Source organism: Geotrypetes seraphini, chromosome 5, assembly GCF_902459505.1.
Source record: "Geotrypetes seraphini chromosome 5, aGeoSer1.1, whole genome shotgun sequence".
Taxonomy (NCBI): domain Eukaryota; kingdom Metazoa; phylum Chordata; class Amphibia; order Gymnophiona; family Dermophiidae; genus Geotrypetes; species Geotrypetes seraphini.
Genome location: NC_047088.1, coordinates 195,647,771 through 195,674,713, shown reverse-complemented (window position 1 = coordinate 195,674,713; position 26,943 = coordinate 195,647,771).

Genomic DNA, 26,943 nt, shown 5'->3' with positions numbered 1-26,943 from the left:
ACCTTCTAAACATTGCTACTGGAGACATCAGATGTGAAAGCAAAAACTTTGTAAATTATAAATTCAGTTTTCTATTCAATTTTCCATTTCTCCAGTGCAGTAGGAATGGTATGCTGAACCGTACGGTTGTACATGCTTACTCGCGAGCATTCTGTAGAAAATGTCAATCACAGCTTTTCAGTTCGTCCTTCTTTTCCCTGATCTCTGCTGCCCTTTTCAGTTCTTCCTTCTGCAGGCGAGCATGAAGGTGCCGTTCTGATCTGCTCCCTTTATTTCTTTATTTTTGTGGTCTTTTATAATTGTTCATAGGTTTTACACAGCTGACTGGCTGTGCCTGCTTAAAGAGGAGCAGACTCATATCTGCAACTGACAGGTGCATCTTTTGGGGACCTGTTCAGCCAGCCTGATGAATACTTGTGGAGGCCAGGGTTCTGGGCAGGTTTCATTGACTTGTGTCAGCCTTACACTGCTGAATGCTAGCTATCATCATTTTCTCTTGGCCTAACCAGAGTGTCAGCAAAAGATTCTGGGGTAGTATATTTAACAAATCTGATCTTGTGAGTGCCAATGCAGATAGACCAAAGGCTCCTGACCATTCAGCCTTAGAATGCCACTAAATGATTTCTAAAATGCCAGTACTTGAGATTAACAAAGAACCTTGGCAGAGTGCTGGGAGGATCAACCACAGCCCTTGGCAGATCCTTAAGGTAACCAGACAAAGAATAACTCCAGCTGCATGTTCTTAAAGACAGGTACTTATTGTCAATTGAGAACCATTGTTTCAGACAGAAGCCTATTGTGCCATAAAGATGCTGGCAAATACCAGAAACTCAGGCTTCACCCCCTGTTTCTTTCTTTTTCTACTTCAGACTTTCACACCTCACACACCTACACCCATTCAGACACACACATCATTCAACTAAAACCTGCCTGTTCTTTCTACCCCTCTTCTTTCTATTTTCAACTTCTGCATGCACATGCACACACACACATACCGTATTTTCTCGCATATAACGTGCGCGTTATACGTGGTTTTTACAAACCGCGCATACCCTTGCGCGTTATACGCGTGAGCGCGTTGTACAAAAATTTTTTTACATAGTTTCCCCCCCCGACGCCTGATTCATCACCTGGAAGGAGCGCTCGCACTCCCACCCCGAAGGACCGCTCGCACCCCCACCCGAAGAACCGCTCGCACCCCCACAGCCTCCCCCCTCCCCCATGGAGAAGCTGTCTACCTTGTTTCCGGATGCCAGCCCAGCTGCTTCCTCTGCCGGCGGTCCTGCCCCTTCTCAGAGCCCTGTGCTGCGCTGCTTCCTCTTCAGGCGGTCCCGCCCTTTCTCTGATGTCAGAGAAAGGGCGGGACCGCCGGAAGAAAAAGCAGCACAGCAGGGCTCAGAGAAGGGGCGGGACCGCCGGCAGAGGAAACAGCTGGGCTCGCTGGCATCCGGAAACAAGGTAGACAGCTTCTCCATGGGGGAGGGGGGTGAGGCTGTGGGGGTGTGAGCGGTTCTTCGGGTGGGGGTGCGAGCGGTCCTTCAGGGTGGGGGTGCGGGTGCGTGTGAGCGGTCCTTCGGGGTGGGGGTGCGAGCGGTCCTGCGGGGGGGGGGTGAATCGGATGTCGGGGGGGGCATCAGGCTTTCAGGGTAGGGACAGGACTTCAAGGAGGAAAGGAGAGTCGGGGTGGGCGAAAACAGAGTCAGGGTCTCCAGAGGAGAGTCGGGGCGGACGAAAGGAGAGTCGGGCAGCATGCGCGGTATACGGGTGTGCGCGGTATATAAAAATTTATGTACATAAATATGTGTTTTTTGCGCGCTATACCCGTGTGCGCGTTTTACACGGGTGCGCGTTATCTATGTGAAAATACGGTACTCCTCCTCAGCATTTTCAGGATAGTCACATTTTTCTTTACGTGCCTTTTCTTCCTCTCTTCTGTTTTTCATTCTCCTGCAGCCTTTCACCCCTATACACACACAGTAACAGGTGTATAAAAAAATATATTTCTGTACATTAGTAACAAACATACAGTATGGTGTATATTCTAAGCATTGCACTTCTGTAAGCCTATTCCTATAAAGAATACTTTTTATGCAACCACTCTTGGCTATTATTGTCATTCATTTTACTGCCTGCTGCCTCTTTGAGAGAACTGTACCCAGAACCTCTCAGCACATCCACAAAAGACTAGCCAAAAACACACTTTTAATACAAAAGATTACAACTTGGTCAGGAGCTTGAGTGCAGGCTGTTAGGCATCAGTAGCATCCTTTGGGGTGCTCACAATGCTAGCTGTGGTATTGCCCCCGCTTCTTATTTTGGCAGTTGCTGCAGTCTTGGGGGGGGGGGGGGACAGAGATTCAGTCCAACTGAGGTCCAATTGATACTGGCAGCCCAAAGATCTCAGTTGGCCAGTGGTTTGAGGCTGATTCCACAAATGGGCATCCCGATTGTAGGTGGCAGTAGCCTACTACCATCTGGCAGCCAATCAGGACAGGGCCTTAAGTCTCTCCCTGGTGCATCCCAGAATGCACTGGGAAGGGACCTAAGGTCATTCTGGTGTGGTGGGCATGCCAGCCAGAGGGTATAAGCATCCTTCTAGCTGGACTTTCTACAAAGAGGTATGGGGGGTTCGGGGGGCTTTGCAGTGGTGGAGTCTAAAAGCTTGGGAGGAGTGGGGGGGGATCTGGAGGAGGTGTTGCTGGTTGGAAGGGTTCAGAAGTTCCAGGGAGTTCTAGTAGGAGGGAGGGGACTTTGGGGAGGGGAGGTCAGGGGTTCCGGCAAGAAAGAATGGGCACCCCTCCTACCAGGGGAATTTTCAGGGGTGTTCAGGGATTCTGGCGGGTGGGAGTGGGCAACCCTCCTGCTGGGGGACTTTGGGGGAGGGGTCCTTGCCACAGCTGTTCAGCTGATAGCCCAAGGCCACTTCTGGGAGAAACAACACCGATGCATAGCTTTGAGTGAGCTTAAGTGTCCCGATGTGTGTCCCGATGTGTCTCCCTCAACTGCGACAAATGCCTACAGTATAGGTGGCCTGCCTAGGGTTTTTTTTAAAAAAAAAGAAAACGTGCATCCCAATTGGCTGATAAGACAACGGTAGGATGTTTACCACTGCTTACAATCGGGATGCCATTTATAGAATCTTAGTATTTTATATGTTATGAGAGAAGTTACAAGTTTGGGATGGTGCAATAAGTTACAAGGGGGGACTCTTCTTGACACAGCCTAGTGGCGAAATATGTTGAAGCAACAGGTCCCTTCCCAATGTGAACAGATAAGAAAAGATAAGTTTAACTCACAAAAATAAATGAAACGAAAATACGTAGCACCCAGCACTTTATAAGTTATAATTTTTTTTTAAAGTACTGTATATAACTGGGTCTGATGATAAAGCCAATGCAAATGAAATATTTTAGCCATTGAAAACTGTTGGCTAATACTGACATTTCTGAAGACCTGAAGGTGTGTGTGTGTGTGTATATATATATTTGTCTTGATATATTTTGTATGTATTTTATTGTAAGCCACTTTGAACTTTTTGTATTGGCAGGATATCAAATATTTTAAAAATAAACATAAATATAATTCAACTCCTTGATGTGAACCATTCCTTATTTAACCCCCCCCCCCAGAAAGAAATGTAATGCACACACACGCACATACATATAAAATTCAAAACATCACATTTTGTCATTCTTATGTGTTCATTAAGGCATATGTATCACAAGTGTGAAAAAACAGTGCTTCAGTGAATGGCGTTAAGACTTTTGGGAATACAGTATTTGGAATCCAGAGGATGCACAACATTTAACATATTTTAGTCCTTTAATGAATAATAAATATGCTAAAATTCATAGCACTGGTTCTTTTTTTCTTGATTTCATACTACTGTGAGGATCAAGTTGAGTTACAGGCATGCAAAGCATTTGATTCTGTGTTGCTCTGACTCTTCTTATTTTTTTTTAAATATTTTGTATTTTTATTTTTTGCATTTGTATTTTTTGTACACTATTTCCATAAAAATTATTCCAGTTATTTGCTTATAGTTAATGTTGACAAAGAATAAGCTCATATATAAATTCAGGATCCAAAGAGTTTTGCTACAAAGGCACCCAGATTTAGTTTCTGTTTTCTTGTACAGAGAAAAAAAAATCCAAACAGAAAACAAAATAAAAATGGAAGTCACAGGTCTGAAACAACTCATGCCAGTCTGCGTAGGGAAGTGAGATATATAACCTCCACAAAGTGTCCATGTTATGCAATCCTCTTTTCCCTCAAATTACTGTGCTCTTCCAGCTGTCTATCAACAATGTTTTATTTATGGACAGAGATTTTTTTGATACCAAGGATCTATGAAAGGCTGTATGATAGATTATCTTGGACACACTGGCCCTGATTCTATATAGTCCACCTAAAGTTATGGGCCGATTTAGGCACTCAGCAGTTAAGTGTTCTCAGTTTATGTCTGGGTTTTCTGTACCTAAAGTTAGGTGCCGATATCGGTGCCTGATGGCACCTGATTCACAAAGAGGTACCTAACTTGAAAACATGCCAAGGACCCCATTCCTAACCACACCTACTTATATTATAGGTGCTTTGGGCTAGGCACCTACTTTTTATAGAATCAAGTTTTTCAAGTTAGTTGCCTAACTTTCAATTAAGTCCAATTAAAGTTGATTATGAGGTGTTAAGTGCAAATATAGTCACTGATTAAGCCTATTGCATGATTAAATTAGTCACCAATATTGATGCTAATTTTAGGCGAACTTTATAAAACTAGGGCCACTGCTCTTGCCTATCAGTTACCTCTGACCCTAATTATAGGAAAGCTTGGACTAGTGAGTCAGAGGTCACTCATATTGGTGGCAGTAGATAGCATGCTCCAGAATGACTGGAAAAGAAAATAGAGTCTTCTCTGTAATTACATGATGGCTGAATTAATGGTCAGGAAATGAGCCATGATTGCATCCTTTCTACTAGATTGCCTCATAAAGCTTGTGCTATGCTGTCCGTCATCTATTCTTGAACTTGGATAGTTTCTGAATAATATAAATTCTGATTGGCTAGAGATGATTTACAAAAAATAAAAAAACTAATGTGCTATATAAAAATGTAATTACAAACGCTTCAATTATCTACTGGATGTGCATAAGGAAAAGCTGCAAGTTTATATTTAAAAATGTGCTTTAATAAGAAACTTAAATGGTTCAATCACTGTAACATATTCCAAGTCTGCCCTGATATACAGATATTAGGCCTCCTTTATTCAAGCCGCATTAGGTTTTTAAAAAAATCACTGTCCATTAGAACACGGCACGCCTACTCTCTGCTCCTGTCCCAAAAAATAAAATCCATTTTTTGCCACAAGTAAGCATGGACCGGTCCTAAAATTATTCCAGGCTGACTGAACACGTTTCAAAATAGTGGCTTTTTAATCTGCGATAAGCAAAGAGTAGTGCTTACCACAGCTTAGTAAAAGGACCCTTTATATGGTTACTTGTTTAGAAGACCAAAAAACTGCTACTAACCGGCTAAGTTGCCAGTCTGCCTTAACTCCATCTGCACCGCCCTTCAACTATCTGGTTTGAGGATGGCCAGTTAGTAGTGATATTCATAGGTATTGCTACTGAATATCAAGTGCTGACTTTCTCATCAGGAATTTAACTGGGCAGGAGCCTCTCATTCCTACTTAAACCCTTTTGAATACTGACCCCCATATTATGAGTATGTATGTTTTGTTTTTGGTAAATTATACTTTTGCAGTTTCTGTGTTTAACAGCTTTCAGTTCTATCTTCTCCATACTTTGCTTGTTACATAGGTAGCAGACCTCTCATATTAATCCAGAGGCCAGTATATAAAGGGGCTCAATTTTCAAAACTAAAAAGCATTCATAAAGTAGCAAATGAACTTTTTTTTTCCCCCTCAAAAACATCCAAATCACTATTTTCAAAACCCATTTTTAGATGAGTTTTCTATGTAGTGCATCTAAATCTCAATGGTATATGTTGAAGGTATGGTTTGAAACAACAGAAGTACCAACCAATTCCATAGAACACAAAGGGGAAACCAATAACAAAAATAGAACTGTGAGATGATGTTCTTAATATAAAAGTTTTAATGATTCCTCACAAATTAAAAGTGATGTAATCGAAATAAAGTGAATACATATAACACATGCAGTCAAAACAAAATCAATACATATAACACCCGTTACGGTCCGTGTTTCGATTGTAATCATCTGGGCTCCTATAAAAATGTGTTTATATATGAATGTACAGAAAGAGGCTTAAATGTGTGAAATATGAGTGAGTGATCAGCTTAAGAAAATGGAAGGATAGTGAAAAAAGCTGAAAGGAGAAGAATATTAAGTGAAATATAGCAAAGCTAAATACATGAAAATGATGATGAAAAAAGTGAAATGGTTGAGAAATAAACAAACATAGCAACTATTGAGTACCAACAAAATTTGATTATGCTCTGAAGCATCCATAGGTGTGTAAGCTAAAATAAAAAATGAAAAAATAAAATTACTAACTGAATAATAGTCGAATAAAAACAGAAATCTAAAATCCTGTGTATGATGAAAAAACAGAAGAGCCGATGAGATATTTAAAATCAATATTAACCAACAATTAAAACATTAAGGGGCTCATAATCGAAAGAGAAAAACGTCCAAAACCCGGCCTAAGTCGGCACTTGGCCGAACATTTCTCAAATATGTCCAAGAGCCAATACTAAAAACGGGTTTTGGATGTATTTCTAAACGACATAGGCCTTCATAGTGTCGTTGAATGACCAAAGCTAAACAGGGTGTTTCGGGAAGAGTGTTGAGGGCGGGAGTTGGGTGGGACGTGGGCTGGCTTAGACTTAGTCGTACAGCATGTATAACTAAAAGTTATACAGGCTGGGATCGATGGAACTTGGACGTTGTGACTTAGACCATCTAAAACATGGTCTAAGTCACAAAAACCCACCTAAACTCACCAGATAAGCACTGAAAACACATAACACAGACTCCCACACACTACCCCAGTGATCACCGACCCCCCCACCCCCATAAAAATATTAATCTCACCTTTAAAATTCAGCCTCCAGACCATCATCACCTGGCCGCCTGGTTTAGGAAAGTGTAGTCGTCCAACACAGAGGCAGCTTAAGTCATCTTGGGGATGGGTTAGGGACACATAGAGAGGAGGACCCATGCCCATAAGCCCCTGTAATCACTGCATTGATACTTAAACATGTACACTCCCATATATATACCCCCAAAACCCTTTTGTACTGGCATATAAGTGGCTCCAGCAGCCATAAGGGCTATTGGGATGGTAGATAAGTGGGTCTAGTGCAGGGGTGCCCAACGCGTCGATCGCGATCGACCAGAAGCTCAGGAAGGCAACTCGAGTCGATCGCCGTCCTGATCTACGGGCCGATCAGCCTTCCTCTCCAGTGTTCTCCCTAGGGCCTTTTAGCTGGGCGGTCTGCCTAGCTGTCATCTGCCGCTGCTGAACATTAAAAAAAACCCAAAAAAACCGGCTTGGAGATTTCAGCCCCTAGCGAACTTATGCTCCGGGCTCTAACGTGTGCATGCAGGCTTCTCTTCTCTTCCCTCCAAAACAGGAAGTTATGTCCGGGGAGGGGGAGGGGGGAAGAAGGGAAGCCTGCACGCACATGTTGAGAGCCCTGAAGCAAGCGTTCGCTACGGGCTAATGCAGGAGACAGGTTAGTGAAGCATTCTTGTTCCTGCCGGGTCCTGCCTACTTTCTGTTTCCGCGAAGGCAGGACCCGGCAGCATTTCCCCCAATAGGTTGATCACGATCTTGGGCTGATCAGCCTTCCTCTTCCCGATGGCAGAATTGACGTCGGGGAGAGGAATGCTGGTTGGCCGAAGCAGGGAGAGCTTGGGGCCTGTTATTGGTGGCGTTTGGGTCCTGGTCCCCGATGGTAATGGCAGTGGCAGTGGCTTGGGGAAGGGCAGGGAGAAAGAAGGAAAGAAGAGAAACAGAAAAAAAAGAAAGGGAGGCAGAGAGAAAGAAAGGGCAGGGAAGAGGAAGGAAAAGTTGGGGGGAAGGAATGAGGTCTGGAGGAGAAGAAGCATACAGGCTAAAAGAAGGGAAGAAAGATTGTATGCACAGTCAGAAGAAGAAAGTGCAACCAGAGACTCATGAAATCACCAGACAAGGTAGGGAAAATGGTTTTATTTTAAATTTAGTGATCAAAATGTGTCTGAATTTATATCTGCTGTCTATATTTTACACTAAGGTCCCCTTTTACTAAACCGCAATAGAGGTTTTTAGCGCAGGGAGCCTATGAGTGTCGAGAGCAGCGCTGGGCATTCAGCGCAGCTCCCTGCGCTAAAAACTGCTATCATGGTTTAGTAAAAAGGGAGGGGGTATATTTGTCTATTTTTGTATGGTTGTTACTGAGGTGATAGTGCTTAGAGTCATCTGCTTTGACTTCTTTGAAAAACCCTGGAATAGGAATGATGATTAACATTTTCTATGCATACAGTGTGCTTTGTGTTTTTTTTTTATTTTATTGTTGGTAGATCATTTTGACTTGGTCATTTAAAAAGTAGCTCGCAAGCCCAAAAAGTGGGCACCCCTGATCTAGGGGATTCTGGAAGTGGTTTGGGGGGGCTCACTGTGACCTATAAGGGAGCTGTAGGGAGGGGAAGACATGGCACCCTTTTTGTGAAGTTCACAGCAGTGCCCTGTAAGGTACTCCACTATTTAGGTGGCATGTCTGAGTGTTCAGTCCATCACTTTGCAGACCCCTCCCATGTCCAACAGGGCTTGTTGTAGGCGTTTTGGACTTGGACGAAAAGTTGGATGGAAATGCGGTATAAAGATTTAGCGGCTTGGACGATCAGATTGGCAGGATGTATAATTAGATGATTTTCAAAACAAAAAAAATTTTGGACTTATTTTTTGAAAATGTGTCTTAGACTGTTTTTTACTTTGGACGACTTGCGAGTTGGAGGCAAACGGACTTAGACGTCCCTTTCGATTATGCCCCGCTAAGGGACAAATTCTGTAAAGGACGTCTTATAGTTAGACATCCAGCAGCACAATGCTGAATGTGATTCTTTTAAGCATAGATGCCGAATAGAAAATTGTGCTTAGCGAATGTAAGCACATCTATGTGCACGTCTGTGTGCTTTATAGAATCACCTTTTAGGCATTGTATAGATGTCTTCACAATGTCTATAATGTTAATGCATTTTACCATTATGACTTCATTAGAATGGCGATTTTATGCTTTTTGTACCTTAAAATTTTATGCAATAAAATGGCTTGCAGAAGGCAGCCCAATTTTATATTCGGCTACTTTATCATATTTCCCTTCTGTCCTGGTGAGCTCAAGGGGATTAAGTGACTTGCCCAGGATCACAAGGAGCAATGAAGGGTTTGAACCCACAACCTCAGGGTATTAAGGCTGTAGCTCTAACCACTGCATCACACACACTCAGATATTAAATAATATGTCAATTCAAAAGCCAAGCTTATATCCTCTTGATTCATAAGCAATCATTTCTCTAGGATAAATATCAAACATGTACCTTTAACACTTGTCCAGTTCATCTTTTAGCCTCTGTGTTCCTCAATCAAAGCACATGAAAAAAAAATATATATATATATATTGCATACTAAACCTTCTATTTTTTTTGGTGTAAAGTGAACTCCTATGCAAATCCTCTACTTTTGGGCATTGGGCGCAAGTAAGGTGGACGACTTAGGTGTCACATAGGCATGCCGGAGACATCCAGATATAGGTGAACAGAGCTTCTATTTGGGGGAGTATAGAGGACTCCTCTTTAATAATTTAATAAAGCATTACTCAAGCAAAGCACATGATAAAATGTATTGCATACTAAACTTCACTCCCAAAGTTTAAGAAAATAAGAAAAGAATCCCTACTCACAATGGCTGTGGTTCAGAGCAAGTAGACATGTCTGATGCACAATCCTAATATCATTGTGACATCATCAATATGTACCTAGATGGCAGACTGTCACTAAAAGACATAGGAATATGACCATACTAGGGATTTGAACCCATGACCTGTGGAAGATGGAAGCAGTACCTTTAACCATTGAACCACATGTGCTTCCTTAAAGGCAGGGGTTCTTGCCATGTGAGATGATGCCTTAAGAGATCATAGCCATCTCAGAGTAAAAATAAGTTTCCATCTGGACCCTGGAAAAGGGCAGAGTGAAAATGTATATGGCAAAGTCCACAGCCCATATTCTCTTATGAGACCAAAAAGAAGCTATTAAGGTATTGGGGGGGGGGGGAGGGTTATGGATTTGAACCCATAACCTGTGGAAGATGGAAGAAGTGCCTTTAATCACTGACCCATAGGCACTTACTTTTAGACATGGGTTTCTGTTATTTTTTAGTGACATTCTGCCATCTAGGTGCATATAGATGATGTCACAATGATGTCAAGATTGTGCATCAGACATGTCCACTTGCTCTGAACCACAACCATTGTGAGTAGGGTTTCTCTTTTTCTTAACCTTTTGGAAATAAGGTTTAGTATGCTATCTATCTATCTATCTACCGGTAACTATCATTTCATGTGCTTTGCTTCTGTCTTCTTCAAAATGACCGAGCTCTGGAATAACCTTACTGCCCCACTACGGAATCTGGGCTCCTTCCAACTATTCCGAAAGCACCTGAAAACTAGGCTATTCACAAAAATGTAATGCTCTCTTCCCCCCTATACTCAACCTCCAACCCCATTATGTTGTTCCTTCTTTACATTAAGCTCTTGTAAACCGTGCCGAACTCTATAATTATGGAGAGGATGCGGTATATAAACTTAAGGTTTAGTTTAGTTCAGTAATGCATTATTAAACATCTTTTTCTATTATTATCAGAGGAGACCTCTTTACCCCCCCCTCAAAAAAAAACCAGAAGGTTTAGTATGCAATTTATATAGTTTTTCATGTGCTTTGTTTAAGTAATGCATTATTAAACATCTTTTGACCTTAATATCAAACTGGAATCCTCTATACCTCAAAAAATAGAAGTCCCATTCACCTATACGTGGACACCTCCAGCATGCCTAAGTAACGCCTAAGTCGCGTCCACTTAAGTTGCGCCCAACTAATGCCTAAAAGTAGACCTGGTTTTGCAACACCTACATTGTAGGCGAGAATGTAGATGCGTTAGGATGCTGAGCCTATCCCGTTAGGCGCAGATTTTTCTGATAGGCGCCTGCAAAATTGTGGATGCCTATTTTGTGAATCGTGCCTTTTGATGTTTAACTTTCAATTATCGCATGTTAAAGTTGTTAATTGGGCTTATAATCCAATTTATTTGGATGCCTAAATTGCTGGACGTCCACAGAATTTGTCCCTAACTGTATAATATCCTTTGCCAGTTTTATACCCTAAATAAATGCCAAAAAGACCAAATGAGAAATTAAAATAACATCTATGGTGTAGTAACAGAAAGAAAATCAAATAGTATAATAAAAGCCTATGCCAAACCGGAGTAAACATGAGGTGTAGAAACAGTTTAACCTATCATGTGATCAAAATGAAAAAAAAATGCTGCAGGGTTTAGGTGTGGAATGAGGCGCCAGTATATTAGGCCAAAAACATCCTGGCCTAATACCGGCACCTAACTTGATTTAAGCACCACTAGGCATAATTCTATAAACGGTGCCTAATTTTGAATGACATGCAGTAGTTGCCATTTTATTAGGTACTTACCGATATAGGCGCCATTTATAGAATCAGACTCTTTGGGCTCACATAGTAATCCTGCACCAATCAGTTAATGCACTGTAATGTAGCAATTAGTGCAGGAATGCCTCCTCCAAAAAAAGCATTTGAAATTTTTTTTTTTTTTTTTTTTACTGCCTAGATTAGTGCATGCTGAAATCCCACTTAACATAGAATGCCTGCAAATATAGCAAACCCCAAAATTTTTCCCATGCAAATTCCTAAAAGTAAGAACCATAAAAATATCAAAATAGTATTTATATTTAAAAGGGACTTCAGTGATTACTTGACTTCTAATCAGCCTTACAGTTGAGCCAGAACACATTTATAGTACAGCATAAAGCAACTGATGTAAAATATGAACCGGTGAACATTTTCCATATGTTTGCAACGCTGAACTACCATTCTTGCATTAAACATTACTTCATCAGCATGAAGTTTAATTGTATTAATTTGAAGACAGTTTTTCAGGCAAAGTTACATTTAAGCTTCTGGTACATTAAAAATATATAGCTGTGCAACAAAGAAGCTAAGAGGCATATTATTATGAGAAAATCAATATGAAAAATTGATCATATTGTTGACTACTGCCCGCATTCAAAAGTGAAAAATAGGAAACAAAACCTCCCATTGCACCACATTTTTATTTATTTATTTGGATTTATTTACCGCCTTTTTGAAGGAATTCAGCAAAAATAAATCAAACATAAGCAATAGACAATTACAGCAGTAATAATATTCAGATTACAAAGTATGACATAGTATTCTACATTACAATGTTGACACAATATATGGTAAAACATTTTAATAGACAGCATAGGGTGTAAGCAAAGATGGAGCATATAGATAGGGTGGCAAGCATAAGCAAATAAGGGGACTAATTTAAAGAAGTTTCATATGAGGTCAGAATGGTGCATGAAAATTCTTAGTTAGGGTAGGAGTGGATAAAAATGCCCTGCGGTGTCACTCATGTGTGTGTGTGTGTGTGACTAGCAAGTTAATTACTTATTCTATTAAAGGCCTGAGTGAAGAGCCAAGCTTTCACCTGCTTCTTCAAGTAGAGATAGTCTTGTGTTAAGCGAAGCCTTTCAGGGAATGCATTCCAGAGTGAAAGGGCTACTCCATAGAAAGCATGCTGGCAGGTATCACATCTTGTGATGTCCTTTGACAAGGGTGTGGTTTATGATGCTCCCTGGGAGGATTTTAGTGACCTTGGAGGTGTGGAGAAAAAAATCCTTTCCTTTAAGTACTTTGAACCATTTCTTTTGAGGATCTTGAAGATCAGATAAAGAATTTTACATTTTGCCCTATATTGTACTGGTAGCCAGTGAAGTTTTTGCCAAACTGGTGTGATGTGGTCATGGTTTTCAAGAGTGATGATGCGGGGGAAGTGAAAGAAATCTTGGTGAACACGAAAGATGTACTAAGCCAAATTGACAAGTTAAAAAGTGATAAATCACCTGGACTGGATAGTATACATCCCAGGGTACTCAAAGAACTCAAACATGAAATTGCTGACTTGCTGTTAGTGATCTATAATGTGTCACTAAAATCGTCTGTAGTACCTGAAGAATGGAGAGTGGCCAATGTTACGTCAGTTTTAAAAAGGGTTCCAGGGGAGATCCAAGAAATTACAGGCCGATAAGCCTGGCAAAGTGCTTGGCAAAATGGTGGAAACAATTATAAAAAATAAAATTGTAGAACAGGTAGATAAACATGATTTAATGAGACAGTCAGTATGGGTTCAGCTGGAAGAAATCTTGTCTACCAATTTGCTTGACTTCTTTGAAGGTGTGAATAAACATGTGGATAAAGGTGAGCTGGTTGATGTAGTGCAGTATTTCTCAACACGCAGTATATGTACCCTTGTGGGTACGCGGGCCACTGCCACCAGAGATCCCTCCCTGCTTGCCCGCTCCCTGCTGAAGTCACTGCCAGGGATCCCTCACTATCTGCCTGTCTGCCTGCCCGCTGCACCACCCCTCACCTCTGAAGCTGACCCCATTACTTCATTGGAGCCAGACTGGTGCCCTCCTTCCCCAGCAGCACTCTGTGCAGGGATGCAGGCAGCGACACACATGCTGCATAGCTAACCCAGAACCTTCTCTTCAACATCAGAATTGACGTCACAGGGAAGGCTTGTGGGCTAGTCACATGCAGTGTGTGAATCACTGCATGTGCTGTCATTGCACGGAGTTGCTGCTGGGGGAGGATGGAGCAAGTCCAGCTCCAACAAAGGGGAGGGGGAGGGAGTGCAGGCAGGGCTCTTCCTGCTCCTCCTCTTCCTCACTGACACCCACGCTTTTGCCTTTGCCCCAGCTCCTGCCGTCCACTGCTGTAGCAGCCGGTAGCCTGCCTGAGCCCCAGCCCCAAGCACCAGAGTCCAGTAGGATCCGTTCAGATTTGTGTTGTGGTCAGGATCCAAGTGTACACTTCCCCCTTCCTTCTCCTCCCACTAGAACTGCTTTTCCTTTTTTTAAGTTTAGTGTATGTTGATTATAATTGTATAATCAGTAGTGTAGAGTCACTAACTTGGGACATAGGAGGGAGGAAATAGAAAGGGAGGATTGATGGGCATGAGTGTGTGTGAGAGAGGTGGTGCACATGGGAAAAGGAAGAAAGGAAAATTGGGCTTAGAGAAAGGAGTGAGGTAGAGATGCATGGAGAATAGAAGGATGAGAGGGAGAAATGTTAGATATGGCGGTGGAGAGGGCAGATTGAAGGGGATGCAAGGGGGAGGAATGGGACATAGTGATGGAGGGAGAAATCTGGCATTGTGCTGGAGAGAGGTGATAGAAGGAGAAATGGGCATGGGGCTGGTGGCCAGTGGTGAAAAATGCTGCACATGATCCGGCGGATGAGAGAGGGAGAAATGTTGGATGTAACAGTAGAGTGGGTGGGAGAGATGTCTGGATCTCTCAAGACAGATGGACAGTGAGAGAAAAAGGGAGACATATTGCCAAAAGGGGTGGAGGAAAGAGGAAGAAAATTTGAAATTATGGAGGGATAGAGGGAGAGAGATGTTAATTGGGGGAAGGGAATGGGGTCCGGAGGAGAGGAAGCATGCAGCAAGCAGAAGGAAATATTGGATGCACAGTCAGAAGGAAATGCACAAGAGACTCAAGAAATCACCAGACAACAAAGGTAGGAAAATAATTTTATTTTCAATTTAGTGATCAAAATGTCATATGTGCTGTCTATATTTTGCTCTATATTTGTCTATTTTTCTATAGTTGTTACTGATTGCATATTTTAAAGTCATTTGCCTTGATCTCTGTGGAAAAAAACATGAATATAAATGATAATTAACATTTTCTCAGTGTACAGTGTGCTTTGTTTTTTTTTAATTTTGTGGTTACCATTATGTATTAATAAAATTATATTGTGTGTATATGAAAAATGGAAGAAATTGTGTTACAATTAGTACTATTATTATGGGGTGGGGTCAGGGGCGGAGCTTGGTCAGGTCTGGAGTGGAGCTCTGGCGGGGGTACTCGATTGGTATTTGTTAGGCTTAGGGGTACTTGGCTTGAAGAAGTTGAGAAACACTGATGTAGTGTACCTAGATTTTCAGAAAGCTTTTGACAAAGTTCCTCATGAGAGGCTCCTGAGAAAATTAAAGTCATGGGATAGGTGGCAAAGTTCAGTTGTAGATTAGAAATTGGTTATCGGATAGAAAACAGAGGGTAGGGTTAAACGCTCCATTTTCTCAATGGAGGAGAGTAAAGAATGGAGTGCCGCAGGGATCTATACTGGGACCGGTGGTATTTAACTTATTTATAAATGATCTGGAAATTGGAATTATGAGTGAGGTGATTAAATTTGCAAATGACACTAAGCTGTTCAAAGTTATTAAAACACATTCAGATTGTGAAAAGTTGCAGGCAGAGTAGCAGATGAAATTTAATATGGACAAATGCAAAGTGATGCACATTGGGAAGAATAACCCAAATCACAGTTACCGGATGCTGGGGTCCACCTTGGAGGTTAGCACCCAAGAAAAGGGTCTGGGTGTCATAGACAATATGATTAAACCTTCCCCCCAAAGTGTGACGGCAGCCAAAAGATCAAACAAGATGCCATGAACAATTTAAAAAGGGATGATTAAAAAGAGTAAGGGCTCCTTTTTCTAAGGTGCACTAGCGTTTTTAGCGTGCGCTGAAGATTAGCACGCGCAAACCCCGCGCTAAATGAAAAATACTAACACAAGCTCTATGGAGGCGTTAGCATTTAGCGTGCATGGCATTGTAGCATGCGCTAAAACTGCTAGTGCACTTTAGTAAAAGAAGCCCTAAGAATGTTATAATGCTCCTGTATCGCTCCATGGTGCAACTTCATCTGGAGTAATGTGTTCAATTCTGGTCTCCTTATCTCAAGAAAGATATAGTGGCACTAGAAAAGGTTAAAAGAAGAGCGACCAAAATGATAAAGGGGTTGGAACTCCTCTCATATGAGGAAAGTCTAAAAAGGTTAGGACTCTTCAGCTTGGAAAAGAGATGGCTGAGGGGAGATATGATTGAAGTCTACAAAATCCTGAGTGGTGTAGAAAGGGTACAAGTGGATCGCTTTTTCACTCCATCAAAAATTACAAAGACTAGGGGGCACTCGATGAAGTTATAAGGAAATACTTTTAAAACCAATAGGAGGAATTTTTTTCACTAGGGAATAGTTAAGTTCTGGAACGCATTACCAGAGGTTGTAGTAAGAGCGGATGGCGTAGCTGGTTTTAAGAAAGGTTTGGACATTTTCTTGGAGGAAAAGACCATAGTCTGTAATTGAGAAAGACATAGGGCTCCTTTTCGAAGGCACGTTAGGGCCTTAACGCATGGAATAGCGCGCGTTAAAATGACATGCGCGCTAGCCGCTACTGCCTCCTCTTGAGCAGGCGGTAGTTTTTTGGCTAGCACTCCTTCATAAAAGGAGCCCATAGTCTGTTATTGAGAAAGACATGCGGGAAGCCACTACTTGCCCTAGATCAGTAGCATGGAATATTGCTACTCCTTGGGTTTTGGCCAGGTACTAGTGACCTGGATTGGCCACTGTGAGAACGGGCTACTAGGCTTGATGGACCATTGGTCTGACCCAGTAAGGTTATTCTTATGTTCTTATCCTGCATATATTTTTTATCTCTTACAAAGATCAGTTGATTGTGCTGCCTTATATTGTGGTCTGATTTGTGGATCTGTCTTTATGATGTTTGTAGCTCACCCCTGTTGGTCCTCCTTCAGTCAGTTTACCCTGCACTGTTTTGTTTATAGTCTTATTCTCATAGCTCCGTTTTTGGTTTTGGATTGTCACCTTTAATGATATATATATATATATATATTTAATTGATGTGCATTATGTACATTTATATTCTAAGGAACCCTGATTAGGATGTCACAAAAAAACCCAACAACCTACAACTAAAATAATTTATTTGTTCTCAGCTGATTTTTTCCCAGGTTTTATTTGTCTGGCTGTTCTCACTCCCCCCCCCCCCCCAATAAATAAATAAATTAAAAAATCACCATGAGAACTTGCACCTACCTGGCAGATATAGCAAAGACATGAAGTACTTCCCAGGAAAGAACAGAGAGTTCATAGTGTACACCAAGCTCCAGATGTCATGGGAACATAACTTTCTGCTCTATTTTGGTAATATTTCTTTGTTCCTCTAAACCTGTTTAGAGGAGTGGCCTAATGGGTAGTTCAGTGACCTGAGACCCAGGGGATCAAGGTTTAATTCCCACTGTAGATCCTTGTGACCCTGGACAAGTCATTTAACCCTCCACTACTCCAAGTACAAAAAACTAAAAAAGTACCTTTATATAATATGTAAACCAATTTGATTGTACCACAGAAGCAGTATATCATATCCCTTCCCCCTTAAATTCTCTTTCTTTCTCTCTTTTTTGTTCATATAGAGATTTTTTTTATAAAGGTGGAAGAGGGAGTAAACTGCACATCAAATTAGCTTCTGCCACAGATATTGAGGGTTGCAGCTTTCCAATCTGTTCCTAGGTTGGGCTTGTTCAAGCTCATAGGAGATCATACAGCACACAATTGAGATCTTTTTCAGGGGTTCCCAATGGTGTTTGCCTAATGAACTGTGAGTTATATTACTGGGACCTGGATAAATTGCAGACAACTTCTAGTGATTGGAATTTATAATGTCAAGGGAACAAAACCCTTCTGTTTATGGAAGAAGGGATTTCTGCCCACACTGCTGCAATTACTCTGACCATCCTTAAAGTCTAAAAGCTGCATATTTTCAGATTATCCAGAAATGTATTGTGAGCTGCTACTGTATCAACATTTTGATGAAAGAACATCCACCGTGATGATTTCTGTAAATAAATAGATTTTAAACCACAGCATCCTGCCTTTATTATCTGGGAACAGTATGGAACAGAATTACTACTTTTTTCCTGGAAAATTTCAAGTCTATGTTTACATGAAGAGCAGAGAGGAGTGACCAAGATGGTGACATGTACCTGGTGAGTTTTGGCTCTTGCCCTTGACACCGCAATTTCTTGTAGTGGTTTTTCTTCTATTATGCCTCATATTAAAAGAAAGGTTGTTATTCAGGCTTTTTCCTTATCGGCCCATACACTCTTGTTGCTGCAACAAAGGATTGAGAGATATGCCACTCGGAATACAGTAAGCGAATAAACTATGGGAGTTTTTAGCCTTGTGTTGAACCTGATGTAAGGAGCGGCTTTGTCCATGGGGCTGGATACCAGCTTATCTCCCCTGGATCTGTCTCTTTCTCCGTGTTTGGCGTCTACTGCAAGGCCATCACAGGAGCAGCAGTCGATTACTGTGCAATCAATGGCAGTCCTAGGTGAGGGCAAGATGTTGCTGGGAGGATGGCAAGGATTTGTGAGCAGTGATGGCGCAGGGGCTTTAGTTCCTGATTCCTCCATGGTGGTGACCTTGAATTCTATTTGGAAGGCAACTCAACAGTCAAGCAAACTTCAATTGAGGTAACTTCTATCCTTTCTAAAGTAGATAATTTGGCTAAGACTGTGGAGAAGGTGAAGCAGGAATCAAGTAAAATCCAGCAGATATATTCTGATGTTCAAAGTCTCCAAAATTTAGAAGTGTAATTGTTAAAGATCAAATGCAGCTATGAAGGAAGATTGAACAGATAGAAAATTACAACAGAAGATGAATCTTAGGATTTTGAACTTTCCTAAAGATCTTGGAATTCTGCCTATAGACATATTCAACAAATACCTTGTTGAAATTTTGCATTTTTCTTCTGAGATGATACCTCCATTGAATAAGGTGTTTTATTTGAACATACCTATGAATAACTTTCAAGGAGAGAGAGAATTTGAGCAATCTTCGGAACAGCAGAACTTGGATTTAAATAATCTTTCAGCGATAATATAAGATCCTATATCTGAATTCACACAAAGATCTACTTTAATAGTTTCTTTTATTTTTTAGCAAGATCTTAATAATGTGATGAAACGTTATTTCTGTAATATGAATATTCTTTTTTACAATCACAGAATTTGAATATATTCAGATGTGACTAAAGTAACACAAGAATGCAGAAAAATATTTCTTTCTTATAGACAAGAGACATTAAAATTGAGGGCGTCTTTTAAATTAGCCTATCCTTATAAATCTCTGGTAAAACTGGGGGATTCAAAATATGTTTTATTTAATCCAGAGCATCTGAAAACCTTCATTGATTTAAAAAAAGTTCATTAAAGATTACAGTAATGTATATCATTTTGAGCAGTTAGAAATTAGGTATCACTCTGTTTGAGTTAGGGCCATTTTATTTTAGTAATTTTTCCTGCTATTGGTGCTCCTTCTTTTGATTGGTCTTAATCTCTCTTATATTGTGGTCTGAGAAGGATTTAGGAGTCCTTTTACAAAGGCGCGGTAGCGGTTTAATGCGCAGAATACCGCACGTTAAACCGCTTGCTGCACTAGTACCTAACGCCTCCACTGACAAGGCATTAGGATTTTAGGCTGCCGCGGGGGTTAGCGCGTGATGAAATGTATGACGCGCTAACCCCCGTAGCGCGCCTTGATAAAAGGAGCCCTTAGTATGTTGGTCAATTGGAAATTTTTTCTCTTTGTTATGTTTCATATCTGTATTTCTGTAACAAGTGAATGCTTGTGTAAAATTGTTTAAAAATTGATAAAGTAAAAAAGAAAAGAGGAACAGATACTAATCCACAGAGGGTCCTGATCAGCCATATGTGGTGAGTGCATTCATTCCCTACTCCATTAGGATATCTGGGGGCTCATTTTCAAAAAAGAAAAACATACAAAAAGTGGCATATGGGGCAGATGAATATTTTTCTTGCCAAACCCAATTTGCTTTTTTCAAAACCTATATTCTAGATGGATATTTATAGTATGCTATTGATCAGTAGTTTGTCAAAATCTCAAGGGGGCATGTTAGAGGCATGGTGGGAGCGAGACTTGGGCAGACTTATGACTTGAACGTTTTTCTGCCATAATCAAACATCTAAGAATATATCTAGGGCATAATTTGGACATATGGAGCTAGACCTGTTTTAATAATGAATAAGTGTGAAAATGTGCCAAAACTGACTAAATGACCACTGGAGGGATGTAAACATGGCCCCATCATACTCTTCCAGTAGTCACTGATCTCCTCCCCCACAGATGTGAATGAAACAGTACATACGTGTCTGTATAATTGCTTCAGATGTTATAGCCAGTCCTAGTAGAGCAGCAAGCAGGTCTCTGGAGTAGCCTAGTGGGCAGTATAGTCACCGCCCATATCCAGAGATGGAGACTCAGGCCCATATTCCAGTCTACTACTACACTTATGGTGAAATATGTGAGCCTTCCAAAATCTACCTTAGTCCCACTGTACCTACATATAAGTGACACCTGCAGGCACAAGGGCTATTGGTGTGGTGTATATGCAAATTGGAGAAATCCTGAAAACTCAATTTGATTGTGGCTCTTGAGGAATGACGTTTGATAACCCTGCTTTAGATCATTGATAAATATGTTAAAAGCAGTGGACCCAGCACAGACCTCTGGGGAACCCCACTATTTACCCTTCTCCATTGAGAATATTGACCATTTAATCTTACTCTTTGTTTTCTATCTTTCAACCAGTTCTTAATCCATAATAGGATGTTACCTTATGTCCAATGACTTTCTAATTTCCTCAGAAGTCTTTCATGAGGTACTTTGTCAAATATCTTTTGAAAATCCAGATACACAATATCGTCCAGGCGATTTGCTACTCTTCAATTTGTCAAATTTACCCATTATATCATCCATTGCTACAAAGATTTATTTCTGTTTCTCTTGCTCATCAGCAAGTGAATACCATTTCTGGCACCAATATCTCCTCTACATCTTCCTCGGTGAAGACCAAAGCAAAGAATCCAGTTAATCTTTCCACTATGGCCTTGTTTTCCCTGAACACTCCTTTCACTATTCGGTCTTCCAGCAGTCCAACTGATTTTTTTCTAGATTTCTTGCTTCTAATATACCTAAAAAAGTTTTTACTATGTGTTTTTGCTTCCAATGCAATCTATTCAAGGTCTTTTTTTTTTTTTTTTGTGTTCCTTATCAGAGCCTTACACTTGATTTGCTATTCCTTGTGCTGTTTCTTATTATTTTCAGTTGGATCCTTCTTCTACTTTTAGAAGGATTCTCTTTTAGCTCTAACAGCTTCTTTCACCTCACTTGTCAACCATATCAGTTGCCATTTGGTCTTCTTTTATCCTGTTTTAATACATGGAATATATAGTCTGGACTTCCAGGATTGTATTTTTGAATAATATCCATGCCTGATCTAAATTTTTGACCTTTGCAGCTGCTTTTCTAAGTTTCTTGTTATCTGGGATGTGTTGGCCATTCCTTCCTTAGCCCTCTCTGCAAGCAGCCCATTGCCACCTATCCCAAGCCATGTGAGAAACATTGCAAAGCATGTCCCAAAAAGTAAGAAGGCCCATCACCTGAACCCATTCTTCAACAACTTGTGTCTTGCAGGCACTTCAGGGTGCATTGTAACAGCTCACTGTCCTCTCAAGATTTACTATCAATTCCATCTTTAAAAATTGTAGGAACTAGGAGAAATGAAATGTTTTCTGTTATAGCCCCTCAAACCTGGAATGCTTTGCCACTTTTTATTAAAAAAGAAAAAGACCTTATCTCTTTTAAAAAACTCTTAAAAACTTTTTTATTCAATGATGCTTTTAATGATTAATCGTCTAAACCATTCCTATTTTATTTTTATTATTATAATTTTTTTTTCCTCTTCTCCTTCCCCTTCCCTGTGTTTTTTTACCCATTTTATGTTTTTTTTCCTAGTTAGTCTATTGTAACTTTTTACCCTTTTTTCCCTCTATATCATGTCTGTCACTAAGTCTCAACATTTTAAAATACCCTTCATAAATTTTGACTTTTTAATGTTTTGTCCTAATATTTGATTCTTAAAATGTTGTTTTATTTCAATTGTCCTAACAAATTTTGTCTCTTAAAATGTTGTTTTAAAAATTGTCTTAAAACTTGTATGTTTCCCTACACTGTTTTTTTTTTTTATATTGTTCATCGCTTAGAATGTTTTAAATAGGCGATTTATCAAATAAAAATGAACTTGAACTTGAACTTGCCACTAAGAACGTATGCGCTGGGTGGATCACCACCTCCTCTGGTGTATGAGACTTGTGCTTCAGGGCTGAACATAAGTACCCCCTAAAGCACCCCTGCAACCTTCATATCCCCCATCATGTCTTCCATGCACAGCAACTCTCCTTTCAATGTACCCGCAACCCCCAGAACCCCAAAGAATGAGATGATGTGCTACAGCTCTGGGGAGGGGGGTGACATTTGCCCACCAGTAGCCAGCAATCCAAAAGACCGCAGAGTGCCACACATTCATATTGCAGCAGCTGGGGAAAAAACAAAAGCAGTCTGCACATACACCAGCAGTGTGTCTCGAATCTCCACCCTTGTATTGCTACACCTACATCATACTTGCATCTGGCAAGCAGGAGAGCAATGAAGGACAGCACAGTGACCACAGAGGGGCCCTCGCAGCATCTCTGGTCTTTCCATTAGATACTTGCTCACACCTCCTAACCAATTCTCCCTCTAAGGATTGGCTGGGTGTGTGCAAATTTTTTCTCATGTGAGTGACAGGTTCTAAAAAAAATTTTTTTGTGTGAGCATGTTCTAAAAACTGACAATTTTACAGATTTGAAAATATTTTTGTAAAATCTAAGAGCAATGCTCCTAGAATGTATGAGTGATTGCTCATGTGCTCCGTTTAGAGCAGGGATCTCAAAGTCCCTCTTTGAGGGCCGCAATTCAGTCGGGTTTTCAGGATTTCCCCAATGAATATGCATTGAAAGCAGTGCATGCACATAGATCTCATACATATTCATTGTGGAAATCCTGAAAACCCGACTGGATTGCGTCCCTCAAGGAGGAACTTTGAGACCCCTGGTTTAGAGGGAACATAGCCCCTAAACCACATTCATTGGATAAATCACTGTCAGCTACACAAGTCAGGATGCTGCTATGGGAGACATGCCTAAGAGGCACAAACCCAAGGCACATTAAATGTCCACACCATAGGGCATCCTAAAACCTACCCATCCCGCTCTCCATCTCCCTCCCTACCCTGGGAACCCCCACCTATGTCTACACATCCCTTTTCCCCCTGCTCCCATCAGTTAGGGCCTAATGTGTAACTACTACCACCACTCTATTCCCCAACAGCTAGTATCAGTCCCCCACATATAGATGTATCCAAACCTAACAATCCCACAATCAAATCCCAACCATGCCACTCTCTAGGATTCCCTGCTATGTCATCTCATTGGTGCCACCCCTCAGACATGGCTCCTTGCTTCCAAAATAAGGCTGCATATCAGTCTCCATCCCTGCCTCCTGACCCTCAGCTGCACCACAATGCAACCCTAATTTTGTGACACCAATTGTAAACCTTTCACATACACAGGCAAACATGAGGAAAGGCCATGATCTCATCTCCAACCCTGTCACTGCTCCCCTAGCCTGCCTCACAAGAATAGACATGATCTAGACCAGTGGTCTCAAACTCGCGGCCTGGGGGCCACATGCAGCCCACCAGGTACTATTTTGAGGCCCTCGGTATGTTTATCATAATCACAAAAGTAAAATAAAACAGTTTCTTGATCACATGTCTCTTTAGCTATAAATGACAATATTATTATTAAGACTTAGCCAAAAGAAAAGATTTATAAACTATAAAAAGTTTTATCTCATGCAAAATTGTCATTTCTTTAATAAGACATTAACTATTTTTTCTGCGGCCCTCCAAGTACCGACAAAACCAAAATGTGGCCCTGCAAAGGGTTTGAGTTTGAGACCACTGATCTAGACACACCCAGATGACACAATCAGCACTCACTCTCCAGCTCATAGCACAGAGTACAGACAAAAAGAGACAGCACAGTGACTCAGTGGCGTAGCGAGTGTAGGAGGTGTCTGTAGCAGTAGCGCCTAGCGTCACTGCACTGTGCACCCCTCACTCCTCCCTACCGCACATGCCCCCCTGCATTCTTTCCCCACCGTGTTCCCCCTTCCCCCACATACCACTTGTAATCTTTGACGGCAGCGAGCAGCATCTTCTACCTGCTTTTTGAGTTGGCTTCAGCTCTCCCTCTGGCTTCACTTCCTGGTCCTGTGACCAGGAAGTGATGTCAGACACAGAGCTGAGGCCAGCATGAGTAGTAGATAGGAGATGCTGCTTGCACTGTTGAAGTTGTGAAAAGGTGGGTGGACAGTGAGGAGAAATGATGGTGCCATAACATAGTAACATAGTAAATGATGGCAGAAAAAGACCCGAATGGTCCATCTAGTCTGCCCAACTTGATTCAATTTAAATTTTTTCTTCTTAGCTATTTCTGGGCAAGAATCCAAAGCTCTACCCGGTACTGTGCTTGGGTTCCAACTGCCGAAATCTCTGTCAAAATCTACTCCAGCCCATCTACACCTTCCCAGTCATTGAAGCTCTCTCCAGCCCATCCTCCCCCAAACGGCCATATACAGACCATGCAACCTGCCCAGTACTGGCCTTAGGCGGTCTGCCTCTGTCCCCTTCCTACACCACTGTGATGACTGACTGAGAGTAGAGCAGTGGGTGAGAGACATGAAGAAGATAGGAGGAGTGGGCTGGGGTCTGGAAGGTATGGGTGTGGGATGAGAGAGTTGGCAGGCAGAGGAGCAAGGCTGGTTAGGTGAAGGTCTTCAGATAAGGACAGGCAATACAGAGCTCAGCAACTCTCCAGTAGTTCAAACACTCACTTCTTGCTCTCAAATCTCCAACACAACCAAATCACTAGTGAGTCAAAAGACAATTTGGTGCTCACCTTATTTGCTTGTAAAGCAGATCTAAATCTGGGTGTGTTCTGGGATGCCCAAATTAATCCTTTTGCTATTCGTTATCACACCATGACACACATCCCCTGACTCTGCCCATGTCACGCCTGCATCACAGCCATGGAACGCCCACTTTGCAGACATTTTGAATTCAGCAACTAGTGTTGTGCAACACTATTTTGGTTGTTTTTTTATTATACTACTTTGATGTTTTGTTAACAGGTAACAGGTAGCAGTTTTTTGGACCTTTTTTTTTTGGGGGGGGGGGAATGAACCCCATAGTATAAGAATGTACTATAATACCATAGCAACTGAAGAATGTAAATCTTGCTATTGTATGCCTGATAAAATCAAGACCATGATAAATAACATAATACTGAATTCCTCTATCAAATTATCAATGATAAGTCTGAAATTTCTAATGCTATTTCACATAATCTCTCATAAGCTACAATTATAGTATTAGACTATGTTCCTGTGTTCTCATCCTCTCCCTTCCCTGAGATCTTCACATATGATAATTTATTATCTGCTGCTATATTAATCAAATATTCCTAGATCTCAAGATCTCCCAAAAGCTTATGAATATCTTTGTCATTTGCTTATAAATAAATCAGGCTCAGGTAGATTTAGCGAAATTGTACAGTCAGTTAATACTGAAGAATGGCATATTACATAACCGTAACAGAAGAGAACACAAGGTGGTGATTAAAAAGCTATTTATCAACTTGCAGAGAGTTATGAAGCTGTTAAGTTTTCTTGTCTTATATGTTGCTTAAGAGCAGATGTTTCAAGAATTTGATCCCTTATCTTGGATCTTTATCTTCATTGGCTTTAGAAAGCTTTCAAGGAAGACTGAGAGTTAGAAAGTAGACCTTTCTGCACCTGATGAAAATCTAAGACAAATGACTGAAACATACTGAGAATTCACACTTGAGCAGCATGAGAATGATTTTAGATATTTCTGCTGTCCTCAGTGTAAAAGATTTCTATCTTCTTCATATATTAATATTTATTTTTGAAAAATTGTCATAGGCCTGCTGTGGCACCAGTGTTTGACTAAAGTTTAACTTAAAAATGTGTGATGTCCTTTGTTTCAATTAACCACTAAAACAAGAAGAGACAATGGAGGAGAAGGCAGCCTTGAATTAAAACAACTTTTCTTGAGCCATGTGCTATTGATGCATCCATCTATTAGTGAACAGTATAAAATGTTTATAGGATTAATATTATGGGTTATAGATATGACTACAGTGCTTTGTAAATCTAGAGCCTGATTATTATCCTATTACCATAGTAAGCATTTAGATCATCCTCAGCAGAATGAATGACTGAGGGGCCAATACAGAAAGCCATGCAATTGAGCAGCTTCTAATGTGAAACGGAGGAAAAAAATACCACGGCATTCTTAAGCAAGAGCATGCCATGTTAATATCATGTTAATATCATGTTAATATCATGGCACGTTAATATCATGGCAGTAAGCCTCAGTTCATTGCAAAATGTCCCCTTCTGGTCAGTGTGTGAGCGGTGATTGGCTCACACGATGATAGGAATGGAACATTAAAAAAATGTTGTCAGCAAAATCGTCAGTCATCTTGTGGCCCTTTGATCCGATTCAAACTTGCATCCTATGGTCGCTTTCTGCATTGCTCCCCCCCCCCCCAAGCCCCTGGTAGTCTAGTGTCCCCCTCCCTCCCTAACCCCCTGCCCCTGAAATTAAAAATAAAAATCCATGGTAGTCTAGTGGATTCCCTCGCCTGTCCAACCTTATTCCCACTCTCTCAACTTACCAAAAGAATTCCCTGGTATCTAGGCTTCTGCTCAGTTAAACCCCACTGAG